Raw genomic sequence first — 19,266 nt, 5'->3', positions numbered from 1 at the left:
ACTCAGCGTTGCCCCTGATCCCGTCAGTTTCCCGATAGGCGGGTTAGATTAACATTACCCGCTGTGATTCTACATCTATTGTCTTCATGGAAAAGCTACTTTTTGGGAAAGTAAGAACAGGAACAACAACAACTTGTATTTATATAGCGCCGTTAACGTAGTAAAACATCTGTCTGAGGCTGAACCACACTATTTGCTACCTTCGTGTCATATTTGACCCTGAAATGAGCGTCCGACCACATATCAGTGGCATAACTAAGACTGCCTCTGTAACATCGCCCGTCTCCGCCCTTGCTTCAGCTCATCTGCTGCTGAAACCCTCAACCATGCCTTTGTTAGCTCTAGACTTGACCATTCCTACGTATTTCTGGCTGCCCTCCCACATTCTACCCTATGTAAACTTGAGGTCATCCAAAGCTCGGCTGCCCGTATCCTAACTCGTGTCTAAATCCCACTCACCCATCACCCCTGATCTCACTGACCTACATTGGCTGAAGGCACGGCCACCAATGATGGAGCAAAGGAAATGTGGGCTTCAACAAGAAGCCGTGAGTGGGGGGTGGGTGGAGAATTGACCCCTTCTTTAAGGCCTGCTGCAGCCTCTAACGGGGCTATAAGGCCTTTCCACCCATGGGCAGGCGCAGGGCCGACCCATCTGGGTTTCCACCGTGCCCGGTGCACTGACTCCTTTTCCACCCCGCTGCAGCGCGGCCCCCGATAGTTGGTGCTCCCCAACAGATTCACGCGACGGGAAGCTGCCCATGGCTGGACAGCATGGCCGCCCTTAAAGGGAGGGTGCACTGCTGTGGCCGCCATTTTGTTTTAATTGTCGGCAGCTACTGTGTCAGCCCGGGCTGCCTGTTAGTGGCCAGGAGTTATTACACTCAATTCCTTCATCTAAATCATGAATGTATATTGTAAAGAGCTGGGATCCCAGCACTGAGCCCTGCGGCACTCCACTAGCCACTGCCTGCCATCCCGAAAAGGACCAGGTTAATCCCGACTCTCTGCTTCCTATCTGCCAACCAGTTCTTTATCCACATCAGTACATTACCCCCAATACCATGTGCTTTGATTTTGCACACCAATCTCTTGTGTGGGACCTTGTCAAAAGCTTTTTGAAAGTCCAAATATACCACATCCACTGGTTCTCCCTTGTCCACTCTGCTAGTTACATCCTCAAAAAACTCCAGAAGATTCGTCAAGCATGATTTCCCTTTCACAAATCCATGTTTACTTGGACCGATCCTGTCACTGCTTTCCAAATGCGCTGCTATTTCATCCTTAATGATTGATTCCAACATTTTCCCTACGACTGATGTCAGGCTAACCGATCTATAATTACGCGTTTTCTCTCTCCTTCCTTTTTTTAAAGTGTTGTTACATTAGCTACCCTGCAGTCCATAGGAACTGATCCAGAGTCGATAGACCGTTGGAAAATGATCACCAATGCATCCACTATTTCTAGGGCCACTTCCTTAAGTACTCTGGGATGCTGACTATCAGGCACTAGGGATTTATCGGCCTTCAATCCCATCAATTTCCCTAATACAATTTCCTGCCTAATAAGGATATCCTTCAGTTCCTCCTTCTCACTGGACCCTCGGTCCCCTAGTACATCCGGAAGGTTATAGGTCTGCCATTTCTTTGTTCCCCATTATAAATTCACCTGAATCCGACTGCAAGGGACCAACGTTTGTCATCATGGTGTCATGGTGAGGGCATCACATACAAGTACAATGGACACCTCAAGTCACTGGAGAAATACTACCAACGATGTCTCTGCAAGATCCTACAAATCCACTGGGAGGACATACATACCAACATTAGCATCCTCAACCAGGCCAACATCCCCAGCATTGAAGCATTGACCACACTTGATCACCTCCGCTGGGCAGGCCACATTGTTCGCATGCCAGGCACGAGACTCCCAAAGCAAGTGCTCTACTCGGAACTCATTCACGGCAAACGAGCCAAAGGTGGTCAGAGGAAACGTTACAAGGACACCCTCAAAGCCTCCCTGACAAAGTGCAACATCCCTACTGACACCTGGGAGTCCCTGGCCAAAGACCACCCTAAGTGGAGGAAGTGCGGCCGGGAAATCGCTGAGCACCTCGAGTCTCATCGCCGAGAGCATGCAGAAATCAAACGCAGGCATGGAAAGAGTTTGCGGCAAACCTGTCCCACCCTCCCTTTCCCTCAATGACTGTCTGTCCTACCTGTGACAGGGACTGTGCTTCTCGTATTGGACTGTTCAGCCACCTAAGGACTCATTTTTAGAATGGAAGCAAGTCTTCCTCGAGTCTGAGGGACTGCCTATGATGATGACATGCAAGTGGTTCAATGATGGGTTTAGTGGTCATCGCCATCAACCCGCCTGTGGAACAATTTTTTAACAGGACAGTTTTCTATCAACATCAGTAGAGCAGATTATCCAATCATTATCACGTTGGGCCTCACTCTAGGACATAGTCGATGTATTTACTAAGGCGTACGAAAGCATGGGCCTTACACTAAACATCCGTAAGACAAAGGTCCTCCACCAGTCTGTCCTCACCGCACAACACTGCCCCCCAGTGATCAAGATCCACGGCGCGGCCCTGGACACCGTGGACCACTTCCCATGTCTCGGGAGCCTCCTATCAACAAGAGCAGGCATCGACGACGAGATCCAACACCGCCTCCAGTGCGCCAGTGCAGCCTTCGGCCACCTGAGGAAAAGAGTGTTTGAAGACCAGGCCCTCAAAACTGCCACTAAGCTCATGGTCTACAGTGCTGTAGTAATACCTGCCCTCCTGTATGGCTCAGAGACATAGACTTTTCAGCCACCAAACTTCAGGAGTGGAAGCAAGTCTTCCCAGATTCCGAGGGACTGCCGATGATGCTGTTTGTATTCAAATTATCTGCTACGTTCCCTACATTACTACATTTCAAAAGTACTTTAATTGGCTGTAAAGCTGCTTTGAGACATCCTGAGGTTGTGAAAGGCTTTTATATACATTAACAACAGGCATGATCCAGGTGTCTGCAATTCCGTTGTGTTTTCAAAACATTTATTTTATTTCGTTTTACTGCTTTAACTCCCCAACCCCTCAAAAAAAATCACATCATAATTTACTCGCCTTCCTTCTAACCTGCTGTCCTCTGGGACTAAGTATTACAGTAGCACTGAAGCAGTAACCGCTTCACACCTCACACCATGCAGTGGTCTGATGATAAACTTTCAGGAGATTATTTTGGGAGGGGGTTTGAACGTTCAGTACGATCATTCTCTTCCCTACACACACACACTCACACTCTCTCTCTCTACACACCCTCCGCTTGAATGTTCAGCACGCCAAGACTTTTTTCTGTTGGGCATGTTATTTAAGAAGTTTTTTTATAAAAAAAAAGGAGGGGGTGGCAGAGAAGCGAAAGAGACAGGAGAGGGTGGGAAAAAAAATCACGTGGTGGCGATAAAAGATGCAGCAAACGGTGGGGTGGAGGTTACAGTCTGTTAAATTGAGTCGTGGAGAGGGTGTTCAGGTTTGTCCAGGATTCTACCCATTCCTACAGCCTCCTGAAGCCGCAGTTTGTGCCGGCTGATTCTGAGCTCATCTTCACTCGAGTGAGTTTCAAACATTTGTAAGTTTCACTAACTTTCCAGCTCGCTTTGAAACAAATCTCTCGCTCTCTATTATTTATATCTATATATAAATATACACAATAAGCTTCAGCACACTTTTGTGAACTTTTTTTTTGTTCGTCAACTTGCCTGCGCGGGAAAGAAATCGTTCTGTGAATTATTGATCGTTTTATATTTTAAAATGAAATAATATAATCTAGTGATGATTTTGATGGTCATCAGAAAGGCTGTGCTGCCTGACTTTTTACACGGATCCATTGGCAGGACCTCAACTTTCTGTTGTGCATTTTAAAGATAGATACCGATGAGAGCATCGATTTATTGAAATTTTGAAGCTTTTCCCTCCCACAGTAACCACTTTGCTCATTCTCTTTGCCCTCTCACTATTTCCCCTCTCGCTCGGGGGTTTATCTGTGTTGTACATCAGTCAGCGTGGCCAGTCTCTCTTCCTCAGAAATAGCACTTTGTATCCTCGCTACTTTTAATTATTAAGCTTGTTATCGAAAACCATCCTTTCCTTTCACACTTCCCATTTATAGCTCTTCCCATCTCCGCTTCCTCCCTTTCTCTCTCTCTCTCTACCTTTCTCTCCTTTCTTTCTCGCTCCTTTTCATTTTCTCTCCTTTCCCTTTCTCTTCTTTCTCTCTTTCATCTTTTCCTTTCTCTTTCTTTCTCTCTTTATCTTTCTCTTTTTCTTTCTCTCCTTTTCTTTCCCTTTCGTTTTTTCTCTTTCTCTCTTTTTATCTTTCTCTTTTTCTTTCTCTCCTTTTCTTTCCCTTTCGTTTTATTTCTCTTTCTCTCCTTTTATCCCTCCTTTTTTCTCTTTCTCCCTTTTTCTTACTCGTTTTATCTTTTTTTCCACGCCCCCACCCTGTGCCGTCTCTTTATTCACAGCGGCGTTTCTCTGTCACCTATCCGATCTGTTCATTCAGTCTCCCGTAGTCCCAGTACTGAGCGGCACTCGAAGTCCGGGGAATCTCTCTCCGCCGCCCCCCTATTCCGAGCTGGCCCCGGTCAGTCTGTCTGTCTGGTACTGGGTTGCTCACCGCTGGTCCTCGAGTCTGGTTTCAGACACTTCCACCCTTGATGTCATTGTTCCATTGCGTCTGTCGATCTGCACTGGTCTGTCTGTGAGGCTCCGACTCTCTGTACAATAAGCCCGAAGTGTGTTGTGAATCGACTGCACTCCTCTGTCCCTCTCACCCCCCCAGTCTCAACCAGTCTCTGCCAAATTACTTGGCCATGAACCCCAGAAGACCCCCCTCCCCCTGCCGGCTCCCACATCTCTCTGGCCACTCACTGTCCATCTTTCATTGAGACATTTTTTGTGCACAGTCCCAACATCTCGTATTAGCCCTTCTATTTCCACAACCTACATTGTATTGATGTAACGCCTTTAACGCAATGAACCGTCCCAAGGCGCTTCAGGAGCGATTATCAGACACATTTTGACACCGTGCCACCATAAGGAGATTTTAAGGCAGAAGCTTGGTCAAAGAGGAAGGTTTTAAGCGAATCCCCTGTTAAAGGAAGCACCCGTGATGAACGATTCATAGAGCTCGACAACCTTGGAAAGTGACATCTCGAAGATGTTACAGAGATATATCGGACATTATTGGCCCAGTTTACTTCCCCTATCCTGTCCTAGGGAACGGCAGGGGGCTTAAAATTAGCAGGGGACTGAGGAAGGTCAAGTCAGCAGCCGTTGGAGATTGATTGTGTGTGTGTGTATTTGTGTGTGTGAATGTTTGCGTGTGTGTGGTTGTGTGTTTATGTGTGTTTGTGAGAGTGTGTGCTTATGTGTTTGAATGTGTGTGTGTTTCTGTGTTTGTGTTTGTGTGTGTGTATCTGTGTTTGTGTGTGTGTGTTTCTGTGTTTGTGTATGTTTGTGTGTGTGTCTGTGTTTGTGTGTATGTGTGTCTGTGTTTGTGTGTGTATGTGCCTGTGTTTGTGTGTGTCTGTATGGGTGTATCTGTACGTTTGCGTTTGTGTTTGAGTATGCGTTTGTGTGTGTACCTGTGTGTGTTTGTGTGCATCTGTGTTTGAGTGTGTGTGTATCTGTGTGTGTGTTTGTATGCATCTGTGTTTGAGTGTGTGTGTATCTCTGTGTACCTGTGTGTGTGTTTGTGTGCATCTGTGTTTGAGTGTGTGTGTATCTGTATGTGTTTGTATGCATCTGTGTTTGACTGTGTGTGTATCTGTGTGTACCTGTGTGTGTGTTTGTGTGCATTTGTGTTTGAGTGTGTGTGTATCTGTGTGTACATGTGTGTGTGTGTTTGTGTGCATCTGTGTTTGAGTGTGTGTGTGTATCTGTGTACATGTGTGTGTGTTTGTGTGCATCTGTGTTTGAGTGTGTTTGTATCTGTGTGTGCATGTGTGTGTGTGTTTGTGTGCATTTGTGTTTGAGTGTGTGTGTATCTGTGTGTACCTGTGTGTGTGTTTGTGTGCATCTGTGTTTGAGTGTGTGTGTATCTGTGTGTACATGTGTGTGTGTGTTTGTGTGCATCTGTGTTTGAGTGTGTGTGTATCTGTGTGTACATGTGTGTGTGTTTGTGTGCATCTGTGTTTGAGTGTGTGTGTATCTGTGTGTACATGTGTGTGTGTGTTTGTGTGCATTTGTGTTTGAGTGTGTGTGTATCTGTGTGTACCTGTGTGTGTGTTTGTGTGCATTTGTGTTTGAGTGTGTGTGTATCTGTGTGTACCTGTGTGTGTGTTTGTGTGCATCTGTGTTTGAGTGTGTGTGTATCTGTGTGTACATGTGTGTGTGTTTGTGTGCATCTGTGTTTGAGTGTGTGTGTATCTGCGTGCACATGTGTGTGTGTGTTTGTGTGCATTTGTGTTTGAGTGTGTGTGTATCTGTGTGTACATGTGTGTGTGTTTGTGTGCATCTGTGTTTGAGTGTGTGTATATCTGTGTGTATCTGCGTGTGTGTTTGTATGCATCTGTGTTTGAGTGTGTGTGTATCTATATGTATCTGCGTGTGTGTTTGTGTGCGTTTGTGTTTGAGTGTGTATGTATCTGTGTGTATCTGTGTGTGTGTTTGTATGCATCTGTGTTTGAGTGTGTGTGTATCTGTGTGTACCTGTGTGTGTACATGTGTGTGTGTTTGTGTGCATCTGTGTTTGAGTGTGTGTGTATCTGCGTGTACATGTGTGTGTGTGTTTGTGTGCATTTGTGTTTGAGTGTGTGTATATCTGTGTGTATCTGCGTGTGTGTTTGTATGCATCTGTGTTTGAGTGTGTGTATCTATGTGTATCTGCGTGTGTGTTTGTGTGCGTTTGTGTTTGAGTGTGTATGTATCTGTGTGTACCTGTGTGTGTATCTGTGTGTGTGTTTGTATGCATCTGTGTTTGAGTGTGTGTGTATCTGCGTGTACATGTGTGTGTGTTTGTGTGCATCTGTGTTTGAGTGTGTGCGTATTGTGTGTACCTGTGTGTGTATCTGTGTGGGTGTTTGTATGCATCTGTGTTTGAGTGTGTGTGTATCTGCGTGTACATGTGTGTGTGTTTGTGTGCATCTGTGTTTGAGTGTGTGTGTATCTGTGTGTATCTGTGTGTGTGTTTGTATGCATCTGTGTTTGAGTGTGTGTATCTGTGTGTGTAGCTGTTGAGTGAGAATGGGATTGACCAAGACTATGATGCCCGTGGTTGAATATCCTACTGATGTTTACTGTCCATGCACACACTAGAAGTGGCCACTTGGACAAATAATGGCAGGGGGGGAAGGCGTTGGCATGGGCCAGCACCCGTGGGACCACACGCCAACACAAGTGAGCACTTCTAGAAGATAAGGAAAGAAAGATGTGAAAAAGAAAATTCAGTGTTTGCGCCGTCCTGAAACCGAGCAATCTGTCACGGAAAGAACATACAGCGCGGGGGCGGGAAGAGGGGAAACGCACAGAAGAAAAATGAGCAATGTGTATCGACCACATATCTGCAGCATGGGACGTTTCACTACTTTAAAGGCGCTATATAAATACAAGTTATTGTTGTTGAGCAGAATTAAAAGTCGAGGTGGAAAGTGGAGAAAAGCATTCGGCCATTGAGGAGTTAATATGGCTGGTCCTGCTCCAGAATGACAGTGCTCTCAGCCTGAGTTGGAACGTGTTCTGCTCACTGCCTCTGGTGGCTGTCAGACTAAACAACGGCTGGGCTTCAGCACTACGCAGGGGCAAGTTGCCCAGGCAGGGTTAGAAGGTCTACCTCTGGCATGCGGAGCTTGTTAGGATTGCGCCATGCAGTCAGACAGCACGGTACAGCCGTGCCTTCGAAGAACATCCTTCGAGTGTCGGCAGTGGTGCCAGGGAGATTCTTAAAGGGACCAAGCGCCCCACGATTTATCAGTGGCTTTTCAAAAGGCTAATGGCATAAGGTTCCGTTTTGGGGGGGGAAAGGAATCATTGATTAAAACACTTGGGAATTTTCACCCTGCTGTAATTGGCTCTCCACCTTACAAGCACCCTCTCAATCCAACATTGAATATTTCTGTCAGACTCCCTTCACAAAGAAAGACTTGCATTTATATAGCGCCTTTCATGACCATCGGATGTCCCAAATTGCCTTACAGCTAATGAAGAACTTCTTGAAGTGTAGTCACTGTTGTAATCTATGAAACGCGGCAGGATACTTGCGCACAGCAAGCTCCCACAAACAGTATTGTGATAATGACCAGATAATCTGTTTTTTAGTGATGCTGATTGAGGGATAAATATTGTCTCCAGGACACCAGGGATAACTCCCCTGATCTTCTTCGAAATAGTGCCATGGGATATTTTACGTCCACCTGAGAGAGCAGAAGGGGCCTCGATTAAATGTTACATCCGAAAGACGGCACCTCCAACAGTGCAGCACTCCCTCAGCACTACACTGGGAGTGTCAGGCGAGATTTTATGTGCTCAAGTCCCTGGAGTGGGACTTGAACCCACAACCTTCTGAGGGTGCCACGGTTGACACACGGGTATTAAGTCTAACTGAGTCATATTATCATGTTTACACGAAGTCATTCAACCAGATTGGACATGGCTTTCACATTTTTATACTATTCTAAGTTTGTGCCACTCAGGTACAGGGAGTTATGAGCGATACAACCATACCATTTTAAAAATTCTTCCGGGATGTGGGCGTCGCTGGCAAGGTTGACATTTATCACCCATCCCTAATTGCTCTTGAGAAGGTGGTGGTGAGTCGCCTTCTTGAACCGCTGCAGTCCATGTTCGGGAGGGAGTGTCAGGATTTTGATCCACCAAGTCAGGATGGTGTGTGACTTGGAGGGGAACTTGGAGGTGGTAGTGCTCCCATGCGCCTGCTGCCCTTGTCCTTCTAGGTGGTAGAGGTCGCAGTTTTGGGTGGTGCTGCCGAAGAAGCTGCAGTTAGAAAATGTTCCCCTGTTTTTCTCCCTTCATCCCCTACAGGCACTGGTCTTTGCTGGGCTACAGGTTTCACAAGCCCCAGTTTCACCCTCTTGACAACGTGGATGGAGAGAGAATGTTTCCACTGATAGAGGAGACTAGACCTAGGGGGCATAATCTTAGAATAAGGGGCTGCCCATTTAAAACTGAGATGAGGAGGAATTTCTTCTCTCAGAGGGTTGTAAATTTGTGGAATTCGCTGCCTCAGAGAGTTGTGGAAGCTGGGTCATTGAATATATTTAAGACAGAGATAGACAGTTTCTTAAGCAATCAGGGATTAAGGGGTTATAGAGAGCGGGCAGGAACATGGACCTAAGTCCATGATTGGATCAGCCATGATCGTATTAAATGGCGGAGCAGGCTCGAGAGGCTGTATGGCCTACTCCTGTTCCTATTTCTTATGTTCTTATGTTCTCTTGTTACCACTCTTCCAGCATGAGCCTGGAATGTTGGCTGGCTATTCAACTGCAGCCGGCAGTTGTCCGGTCCGATCCCCTATCCCCATCCCGCTTTCCACGCAGAGTTTCCAGTGAGGGGTGGGGTGGGGGGGTCACTGCAATCAGGACTGCAATCAGGAACAAGAAGCCATGCTGATTGTAACCCTTTCATATCCCGTGGGCATTGGACCCAATTGTAGTGGTGCCAACAGCTCCCCCCAGTTGGGATCATCTAATTCAGTGCAGACCGAACAGCACACCTGATCTGTCTGACTCAGTAGCACACCGGATGACACATTGGACCACTCACCCAGCCATCAAGGGGCTAGTGTGTTGCCTGGATTTTAAATAAGCCCTAGGCCTCCCGCGTTCAGTGTCAGCCGTGGCTCAGCGGGTCTCGCTCTCTCTTGCTTCTCAATCAGAAGGTTGTGGGTTCCAGTCCCATTCCAGGGACTTGAGCACAAAATCTAGGCTGACACTCCAGTGCGGTACTGAGGGAGTGCTGCGCTGTCGGAGGTGCCGTCTTTCAGATGAGAAGTTAAACTGAGCCTCGTCTGCTCTCTCAGGTGGACGTAAAAGATCCCATGGCACTATTTCAAAGAAGAGCGGGGGAGTTAGCCCCAGTATCCTGGCCAATATTTATCCCTCAACCAACATAACAAACAACAGATTATACAAACATAGAAACATAGAAAATAGGTGCAGGAGTAGGCCATTCGGCCCTTCGAGCCTGCATCGCCATTCAATGAGTTCATGGCTGAACATGCAACGTCAGTACCCCATTCCTGCTTTCTCGCCAAACCCCTTAATCCCCCTAGTAGTAAGGACTTCATCTAACTCCTTTTTGAATATATTTAGTGAATTGGCCTCAGAATTCCACAGATTCACCATTCTCTGGGTGAAGAAGTTTCTCCTCATCTTGGTCCTAAATGGCTTACACCTTATCCTTAGACTGTGACCCCTGGTTCTGGACTTCCCCAACATTGGGAACATTCTTCCTGCATCTAACCTGTCCAAACCTGTCAGAATTTTAAACGTTTCTATGAGATCCCCTCTCATTCTTCTGAACTCCAGTGAATACAAGCCCAGTTGATCCAGTCTTTCTTGATATGTCAGTCCCGCCATCCCGGGAATCAGTCTGGTGAACCTTCGCTGCACTCCCTCAATAGCAAGAATGTCCTTCCTCAAGTTAGAAGACCAAAACTGTACACAATACTCCAGGTGTGGCCTCACCAAGGCCCTGTACAACTGTAGTAAAACCTTCCTGCTCCTGTACTCAAATCCCCTCACTATGAAGGCCAACATGCCATTTGCTTTCTTAACTGCCTGCTGTAGCTGCATGCCAACCTTCAATGACTGATGTACCATGACACCCAGGTCTCGTTGCACCTTCCCTTTTCCTAATCTGTCACTATTCAGATAATAGTCTGTCTCTCTGTTTTTACCACCAAAGTGGATAACCTCACATTTATCCACATTATACTTCATCTGCCATGCATTTGCTCACTCACCTAACCTATCCAAGTCACTCTGCCGCCTCATAGCATCCTCCTCGCAGCTCACACTGCCACCCAACTTAGTGTCGTCCGCAAATTTGGAGATACTACATTTAATTCCCTCGTCCAAATCATTAATGTACAATGTAAACAGCTGGGGCCCCAGCACAGAACCTTGCGGTACCCCACTAGTCACTGCCTGCCATTCTGAAAAGTACCCATTCACTCCTACTCTTTGCTTCCTGTCCGCCAACCAGTTCTCAATCCATGTCAGCAAACTACCCCCAATCCCATGTGCTTTAACTTTGCACATTAATCTCTTGTGTGGGACCTTGTCGAAAGCCTTCTGAAAGTCCAAATACACCACATCAACTGGTTCTCCCTTGTCCACTCTACTGGAAACATCCTCAAAAAATTCCAGAAGATTTGTCAAGCATGATTTCCCTTTCACAAATCCATGCTGACTTGGACCTATCATGACACCTCTTTCCACATGCGCTGCTATGACATCCTTAATAATTGATTCCATCATTTTACCCACTACCGATGTCAGGCTGACCGGTCTATAATTCCCTGTTTTCTCTCTCCCTCCTTTTTTAAAAAGTGGGGTTACATTGGCTACCCTCCACTCCATAGGAACTGATCCAGAGTCTATGGAATCTTGGAAAATGTCTGTCAATGCATCCGCTATTTCCAAGGCCACCTCCTTAAGTATTTGGGATGCAGACCATCAGGCCCTGGGGATTTATCGGCCTTCAATCCCATCAATTTCCCCAACACAATTTCCCGACTAATAAGGATTTCCCTCAGTTCCTTCTTCTTACTAGATCCTCTGACCCCTTTTATACCCGGAAGGTTGTTTGTGTCCTCCTTAGTGAATAGCGAACCAAAGTACTTGTTCAATTGGTCTGTCATTTCTTTGTTCCCTGGTCCTGATCACGTTGCTGTTTGTGGGAGCTTGCTGTGTGCACATTGCTGCCACGTTTCCCACATTACAACAGTAACTGTTAGATCTCTTAATTTCCAATGAAATACGAACTCCGATTGTAGTTTTAATGTCACTTTATTTCTTGGCAGACAGCAACAAGCTCTTGGCTTTAAGCCAGATCTTTGTCCTTCTGAGACCATATGGTCAAAATGGCTGTACTTATACCTGGATCAATTTACAGAAAATAACTCGCCTTCTTTGACCTTATTGGCTCAATTAATAGTCTTTTAACCTTTTAATTGGCTCGCTACCCAAAGTCCTAAAATGTCAAGTTGATTGATGACTTAATGCAACATGCTGAACTGCACGTCGCAGCCTTGACTTGGGGGTCTGTGAATTTTCACAGTCTGTCTAAATACAGCCTGTTTGAATTCTCTATCAATCCCCCCTTTGATTCTTTCACAAACTGAATCATAAAACATCAGGTATCACTGGTTAAACATTCTACAAAATAATTTCATACATGTTAATAGAGTTTCCTTCTAAAATTTGTTGATGTGTTTCGCCACATGTCCGGACTAGTAGCTTCCACACAAATTTACACCAACCCGAGTTCCATCGTGGCCACGATTAACCTTATTCCAATTTAATCCAAATCAATATCTTAGTTCAACCAGTAAACAACCTTCCCTTAAGCATAACAGACCCCTGTGCCACGTACAGACGGTCTGCTGGGATCTGCAAGATGTCTCACATGCGGGACAGCAGCTACAGCCGCCTGGTCGCAACAACATTTAATCAACATAAACAAACAATATAAAAGTAAAATAATTACAACAAATAGAATTAAACCTCCCACCAATGAAGTTCCTATTGAACCTAGCCATTCAGTGGCTCCACTCCACAAAGTTAATGATGGGGGTTGCTTAGGTTTTTCTACCTCCTTTTGGATATGCTCCGCTAAGTGGGTAATTTCTTCAGAGCTATCTGGGAAATATGTGCAACACTCAGTTCCGAGTAGGGTGCAAGTACCTCCCTTTTCAGCCAGGATGTAACCAAGGGCCAGTCTATTCTGTAGGGCTACTGTGCGGATTGCTACCATTTCTGCATTGATTTTAACTAGGGCCTCTGAGGTATCATTGGCTACCCGTTCCACAACGGATGCCATGTTAATGGATTCCCTTGCCAGTCTGGCAGTCCCATACCTGGGGATCAGAATGGCAAAGAAACTCTCTGTTCCTGTGATAGCTCTCTTAGGATGGTGTAAATGTTCCGACAGTGACTTTATATGATACATATAGGGCACAATGTAGGCTAAATAGCAGGATCCCATCCAATTCTGGGGCAGCCAAGGGTAGGCCTTGTGGCCACACACCCAATAGGTGCCATTATAGGCAATGAAGGTTAGTTGTTTCTTTGTCAGCAACACTCCGGGGCCTGTCCAGGCTTTTCCATCTGTTTTATTCAGAATCCCCGTTACGTTAAAAATTCCCACATCTGCCCAGTTTGGACGGTTCCGTGGCTTGATTATATTATAATTCCGGGAGCAGTTACTATACCCCATATTTTGGCCTCCTTTGATGTTTCTAATCAGACAGACCGATTCCCCCGGTCTTCCTATTCCCGTTGTATTAGTGATAACAAAAAATGGGGGCCGTTTGGAATTATTGTAGCACGGTTGGTATCCCCCTTCAAAGGTAGTCAGATTGTAACCTGCTGACTTCCATTTATGTGCCCAGTTTGCCGTATCCTGAAACGCATTGCCTGTTTTGTTTTGATTAATTATCCACTCAGCCATTTCCGAGATATTCAAGGGAACAGGCCTCAAGGGAATCCCTCCCTTTGAGTGAATAGGAATATGCGCACACACCCAACAACTGGAAATGTTACCTTGTTTGGCATAAATGTATGACATATATAAAAAGGTATTTAAATGTAATTCCCTTGCTACCCTACTATTTCCCTTTGGTGCAGAGGGTCGGCTAGTAAGAAGTAGGCCTATGCCTAGAATACCTACAATCAGTAATACAGTAAATTTATACATTTTGGCAAAAAGTAATTGTCCTTATTAGATTTCAGCTTCAGTTACGGGTGCTCGTTTAACGTGTGAAGCGTGGATCCAGGCTTTCTTTCCTTGGACTTTAACAGCTGCCTGGGTGGTCAATAACACTTGATAAGGTCCCTCCCACTTGGCACCCAAAGGTTCTTTATGCAACTTTTTCACATACACCCAGACTCTCGGGATGATGTCATGTCCTCCTTCGGGTGGATTACCCCAAGCTGCCGATACCTGTCAGGAAACAGAACTAATAGCATTGGTTAAGTTCTGACAGTATGATAACAAAGTGTCACTCATTAAGTGAACATCAGCTTTCCGTAAATCGATAGTTCCTGGCAGCGACATGGGTCTTCCTGTTATAATTTCAAATGGGCTTAGTCCTGTAGTTCTGTTCGGGGTTGCCCTAATACTACATAGCACTATTGGTAGTGCCTGGGGCCATGGTGTTCCTTCTTGGTGATATTTGGCAAGCCGTTGTTTCAGAGTTCGATTCATTCGTTCTACTTGTCCTGATGATTGTGGATGATAAGGACAGTGTAAATCCTACGTAATGTTCAGTAACCTACAGACTTCTTGGCAGACAGCACCTGTGAAGTGTGTTCCCTGATCTGAGTCAATGCTACTCGGGACTCCCCATCGGGGAATGTAATCCTTACACAAGAACTTTGCAGTGTGATTGGCTGTGGCTCTTTTAGTTGGGACAGCTTCTATCCATCTAGAGAATCTGTCGACCATGACAAGAATGTTAGTGTATCCTTGGCATGAAGGAAGAGATATATAATCAACCTGCAGATGCTGGAATGGTCCGACAGGGGCAGGGGGCCTCAGTTGGGGCATTACCGTGATGGGTCCAGAATTATTTTTCTGGCAGACCACACAGCGGTCTGTTACCAGCTGGGCATGTTTTTTAAATCCCCGACCCCTCCAGCTTTTCTGGAACCGTGCCGTCATCTGTTGTGAGGCCAAGTGTCCCCACGAGTGGATCTGTTGGGCTAAAAAAGGCATAAGTGCTTGTGGCGCGACTGCTTTGTCGGTAACTCTTTGTCTCCAGACACCATCTTCACATAGCTTAATTCCTGCCTCAATCCATGTCCATTTTTCCTCTCGGGAGCACTCGCCTTGCATTGTTTGAAGGTCTCGTGTCAGAGTCCTGAGTGCTTTCAATCTGCACACCTGTGTTGGTTCTTCTGGAGGAACGCCCTGTGAGGCGGCATCTTTAGCTGCCTGGTCGGCTAGGGCATTTCCCTGTGCTTCTGTGGTATTTTCCTTGGTTTGGGCCTTACACTTCAGGATGGACACTTCCTGAGGTAATTGTATAGCCTCTAGTAAGTCTCGGACTTCTTTTCCATTTCGAATAGGTGTACCAGCAGCAGTGAGGAATCCTCTTTTACGCCATAACAGACCAAAGTCGTGAGCGACTCCAAAAGCAGAACACGAATCTGTGTAGACATTAGCTGTCGGACTTCTGCTATTCGACATGCTTCTGACAGGGCCTGTAACTCGGCCTGTTGTGCTGACGTTCCTGAGGGTAAACATCCTTTTGCCACTACCTCATATAAGGTTGTAACTGCCCATTCTGCTTTTCTGGTACCATTGTCAACAAAGGAGGAACCATCTGTAAACAGGATGAGGTCTGGGTTGTGCAGAGGCTCCTCTGCTGCTAAGGCTGCTTCTTCTGTTTCTTTTAAAATCTCCACGCAGTCATGCTCTTCACATTCTGCCCCCCTCTTGCTCCCTCGATTCTGACATCGGGAGCATAGTTGCGGGATTAACCGGGCTGGCCCGGATGATATGGAGATTAGGAGCTTCCAAGACTGCTGTCCAGCAGGTCCATCTAGCTGTCGTCACCTGAGACATTCTATTCATAGACAGCAAAGCATGTACGGTGTGGGGACACTTGACAATCAGCTTTTGGTCGAGGACTAGACCTGCAGTGATCATTACCGCTCGACATGTAGCTTCCATGGCCCTTAGGCAACTTCCCCATCTGAGGGCTACCTCATCCAGTTTTGCCGAATAATAGCCAATAGGTCTTTGCCGATCCCCATGTTCTTGTATCAGTATAGCTGTCATATATCTTTCTTTCTCATGAACAAACAGGGTAAATGGCTTACCACTGTCAGGGATTCCCAGAGCCGGTGCCGAACACAAAGCCTTTTTCAAACTCAGGAAGGCCTCTTGCTGTTCCTTAGTGAGGGTGATGGCTTCTTTAGAGGCACGTTTCCCCTTTAAAATATCATTCAATGGCTGAGCAAGCTGTGTGAAGGAGTCAATCCAATTTCTGTTAAAGTTACACAATCCCAAAAATGACCTTCGTTCCTGAATAGTGGTGGGTTTTTTAGCAGCCCGAATGGCTGCAGTTCTATCCTGGGTAAGTTCTCTCTTTCCTTGTGAAATCTTTTGTCCCAGGTATACAACCTCTTCTTGGGATATTTGTGCTTTGTCGATGCTGGCTTTATGTCCTTTCAGCCGAAGGTGGTCCAGCAAAGCTCGTAAATCTTGTTCATGCTGTTCCTCCGTGTTTGAAGTTAGCAAGATGTCGTCTACATATTGGATGACTGTGGATGACAGGGGAGGTAATTCTCGCAAATGGCTTTGTAAGGCCATGTGGAATACCGTAGGGCTGTTGTGGAAACCCTGCGGTAACCGGGTCCAAGTATACTGTTGTCCTTGGACAGTGAAAGCAAACCACTGTCGAACCTCCGGTGCCAGAGGCACCGACCAAAATCCGTTGGCCATATTTATAACCGAGAAATATTTATGTTCCGGTTTGAGGGCATTAGAAATGGTGGAGGGATCTGCGACCAAAGGAGCTTTTTGGTCAATACACTGATTAGCTTTCCTATAATCGACAGTCAAACGCCAAGCCTCATTAGATTTCTGTACCGGCCACATGGGGCTATTGGAGGAGCTATGCGTTTTAATAAGCACCCCTTGTTTCTCCAATTGTTGAATAACTGGTAAGATTCCTGCGATGGCAGTTGGACTGATGGGATACTGTTTAGTGCATAGAGGCTTGGTCCCGGTAAATGACGCAGGCTCCATCTGGAGTAGGCCACGATCGTTCTTATCTTTAGCCCATATCGGGTGTTCCTTCAATTCTTCTTTCTTCAAAGTTCTAATTGACTATGTCACCCGACCATCCTCGAAATGCAACAATGAATCTATTTGGATTAGAACGTCCATTCCCAAAAGGGGTTGATCTACTGGACCTATCCAGACTGGCGTGGTTAGTTCATGTGGACCCAGCCCTATAAGTATCGGTGTTGTCCTTTTAATTTCCATTTTATGGCCCCCAACTCCATAGGCTGTACGTGCCCTACCATCCAACGGCAAAAAGTCTCCATATTGTAGGGGTAAGCATGTTAATTCCGCCCCTGTGTCTAAAAGACAGTCCACATCCTCACAGTTATATATAGCCCATCTCCCCTCTGTTGTATTAATGCGAGAGGGGGGGGCAGGGTGGGCTCTAATCGTTTTTTGCTATCCCAAGTAACTCCTTCTGTTGTTGTATTGTCAGTCGCTTAAGTGCTTCTATGAGGTCGTTATCTTGTGACAAGCCTGGTTTGTTGGTTGAATTGTATCCCTGGCTGCGTCCTCTTCCCCAGCCACGACCTTTCTGTTTTGCCCTGCACGTCTTGGCCCAGTGACCTTCTTTCCCACAATAATGACATTTTCCGGGTAATTTTCCTAATGACTGTTTATCGGAATCCTGGGATTTCCATCCCATAGCCTGTACAGCTTGGACTTTAGCTCCCATATCCCGATCTAATTGGTTACATCGATCCACCAATGCTGCAAAGGTAGTTCCTCTACCTTCCCAGTCCGGTAACACTACCTTAAGCATTTTGGACAGTTCTGGCTTTAGACCTGCCACAAAAGCTGCTTTCAGGGGTCCAAACACTTGTTCATCCATTTCCTCATCCGTATTATTCATACCCGAATGTTCTAGCCACGTGCATCTAAACCGCTCGTCATACTCCAGGACCTCCTCTGTTCCTTTCTGTTGGCAGGCTGCAATTTTTCCCCAGTCTGTCTTAGCTGGACTGAAGGCTTGCAGCCAGTGTTTAATCACCTCCCATCCTGCATCTAATTCTTGCTCATCCTGCCCCAAAGCTTCTTCTACCTTGTCGTGCATTTTTCTTCCCTGTGTTTTTGGCACCATTATGGTCAAAATTTGCACTCCGTCCCAGGGATGAAGTTGATATTTATTTCTTAAGCGGTCCAATTGGTCCCACGTTTTCACTCCCCCTTTCTTTGTATTGGGCAACTCCTTGGACCATTTATCAATTTTCTCTGGGTTTGCCGGATCATGAACTAAGTATTTTTCGTACACCCTTTTCCTCATTTTTTTGGTTCCGCCCTCATCCACAGTCTCTTCTGATTTGACTACAACTCGTCTTTTTTTAAACGGGACAAAGCGCAGCCCTAATTCTTCATCCTCCGACACTGTATTGTCGGAGGATTCAGAATCCGTATCTATTCCTCGGTCGTGTCTTCGGGTTTGCGCTTTTAATTTATCCAAACATGGGTACCCTGGGAATTGACTGATACATTTTCCTTTTCCTATTACTGTCTCTTGACCTAATGATTTTTTCCATTCTTTAATTTCACCTTTAAGACCTTTAACTTCCGCTTCCAGCTTTTCAAGTTCAAGTTTTTTCTGTCGCAGCTGCGCACAAACTGCTTGCAATTGATCCTTTGTACTGGTCAGTTCTCGATCATGTTGGGAACGCATTGTAATTTCATTCCGGTTTCGGATCTTTCCCATAACGGCTAGGGACCATCTAGTTCGCTCTTTATTTTTCATTCGGGTCGTTTTTCCCCAGACCTTTTTAATCTCGTCCAAGGACCATTGTCCTTTGGAAGTTCCGTACTTTTGTTCGATCTTAATACAGGTTTTAGATAAATTGAATTGTTGCTCTATGTATTCTTTCAACTGTTCGAGAATTAAATCTAGCGAAACCTCAGGTGGTGCTTGCCCACCTTTAACAGTTGTAGGCAATTCTTTGCTCTTATCTCCTGCTGCCATAATACTGATTTCTTTACTGGGGTCTCGAGTCATAGGCTTTCTAGCCGATCAATAGGTCGGTGATTAATTAACTAACACACCGCCGAAGTTTAGACATCTATGGGACCTCGAGCCGACTACTAACCGGAGGGTTCGCAAACCGGAGGCTTTCGGAATCGCGTAGAAGGAGAGGCGAATTTAGACTTTTGACCGAGGACTTTTATAAAGAAGAGTCCTTACCTCAGTATGTAGGTCCGATGTCCAAAATTCAGTTTCTTTCCTCAGCAATCCTGTTTGTGAAGC

At 45.9% G+C, this 19,266-nt stretch overlaps 1 protein-coding gene across 3 annotated transcripts in view; it reads left to right on the top strand.

The window, feature by feature from the left end:
• The first annotated feature begins 3,509 nt into the window (after positions 1-3,509).
• loxl4 (lysyl oxidase-like 4) overlaps positions 3,510-19,266 on the top strand; it is a 169,099-nt gene continuing 153,342 nt past the window's right edge. The window contains exon 1 of one of the 3 annotated variants that reach the window (XM_070876459.1): positions 3,510-3,607. The gene's annotated coding sequence lies outside the window, so the exon portion shown is untranslated. Of the gene's footprint in view, positions 3,625-15,454; positions 15,481-19,266 lie in introns of those variants that run through there. The other 2 variants (XM_070876457.1, XM_070876460.1) reach the window with 2 other exon arrangements.

The sequence above is a fragment of the Pristiophorus japonicus genome, chromosome 3 (genome assembly GCF_044704955.1).
Source record: "Pristiophorus japonicus isolate sPriJap1 chromosome 3, sPriJap1.hap1, whole genome shotgun sequence".
Lineage (NCBI taxonomy): Eukaryota > Metazoa > Chordata > Chondrichthyes > Pristiophoridae > Pristiophorus > Pristiophorus japonicus.
The sequence above is the reverse complement of the archived record's forward strand: the minus strand, read 5'-3'. Positions and strand labels throughout refer to the sequence as shown.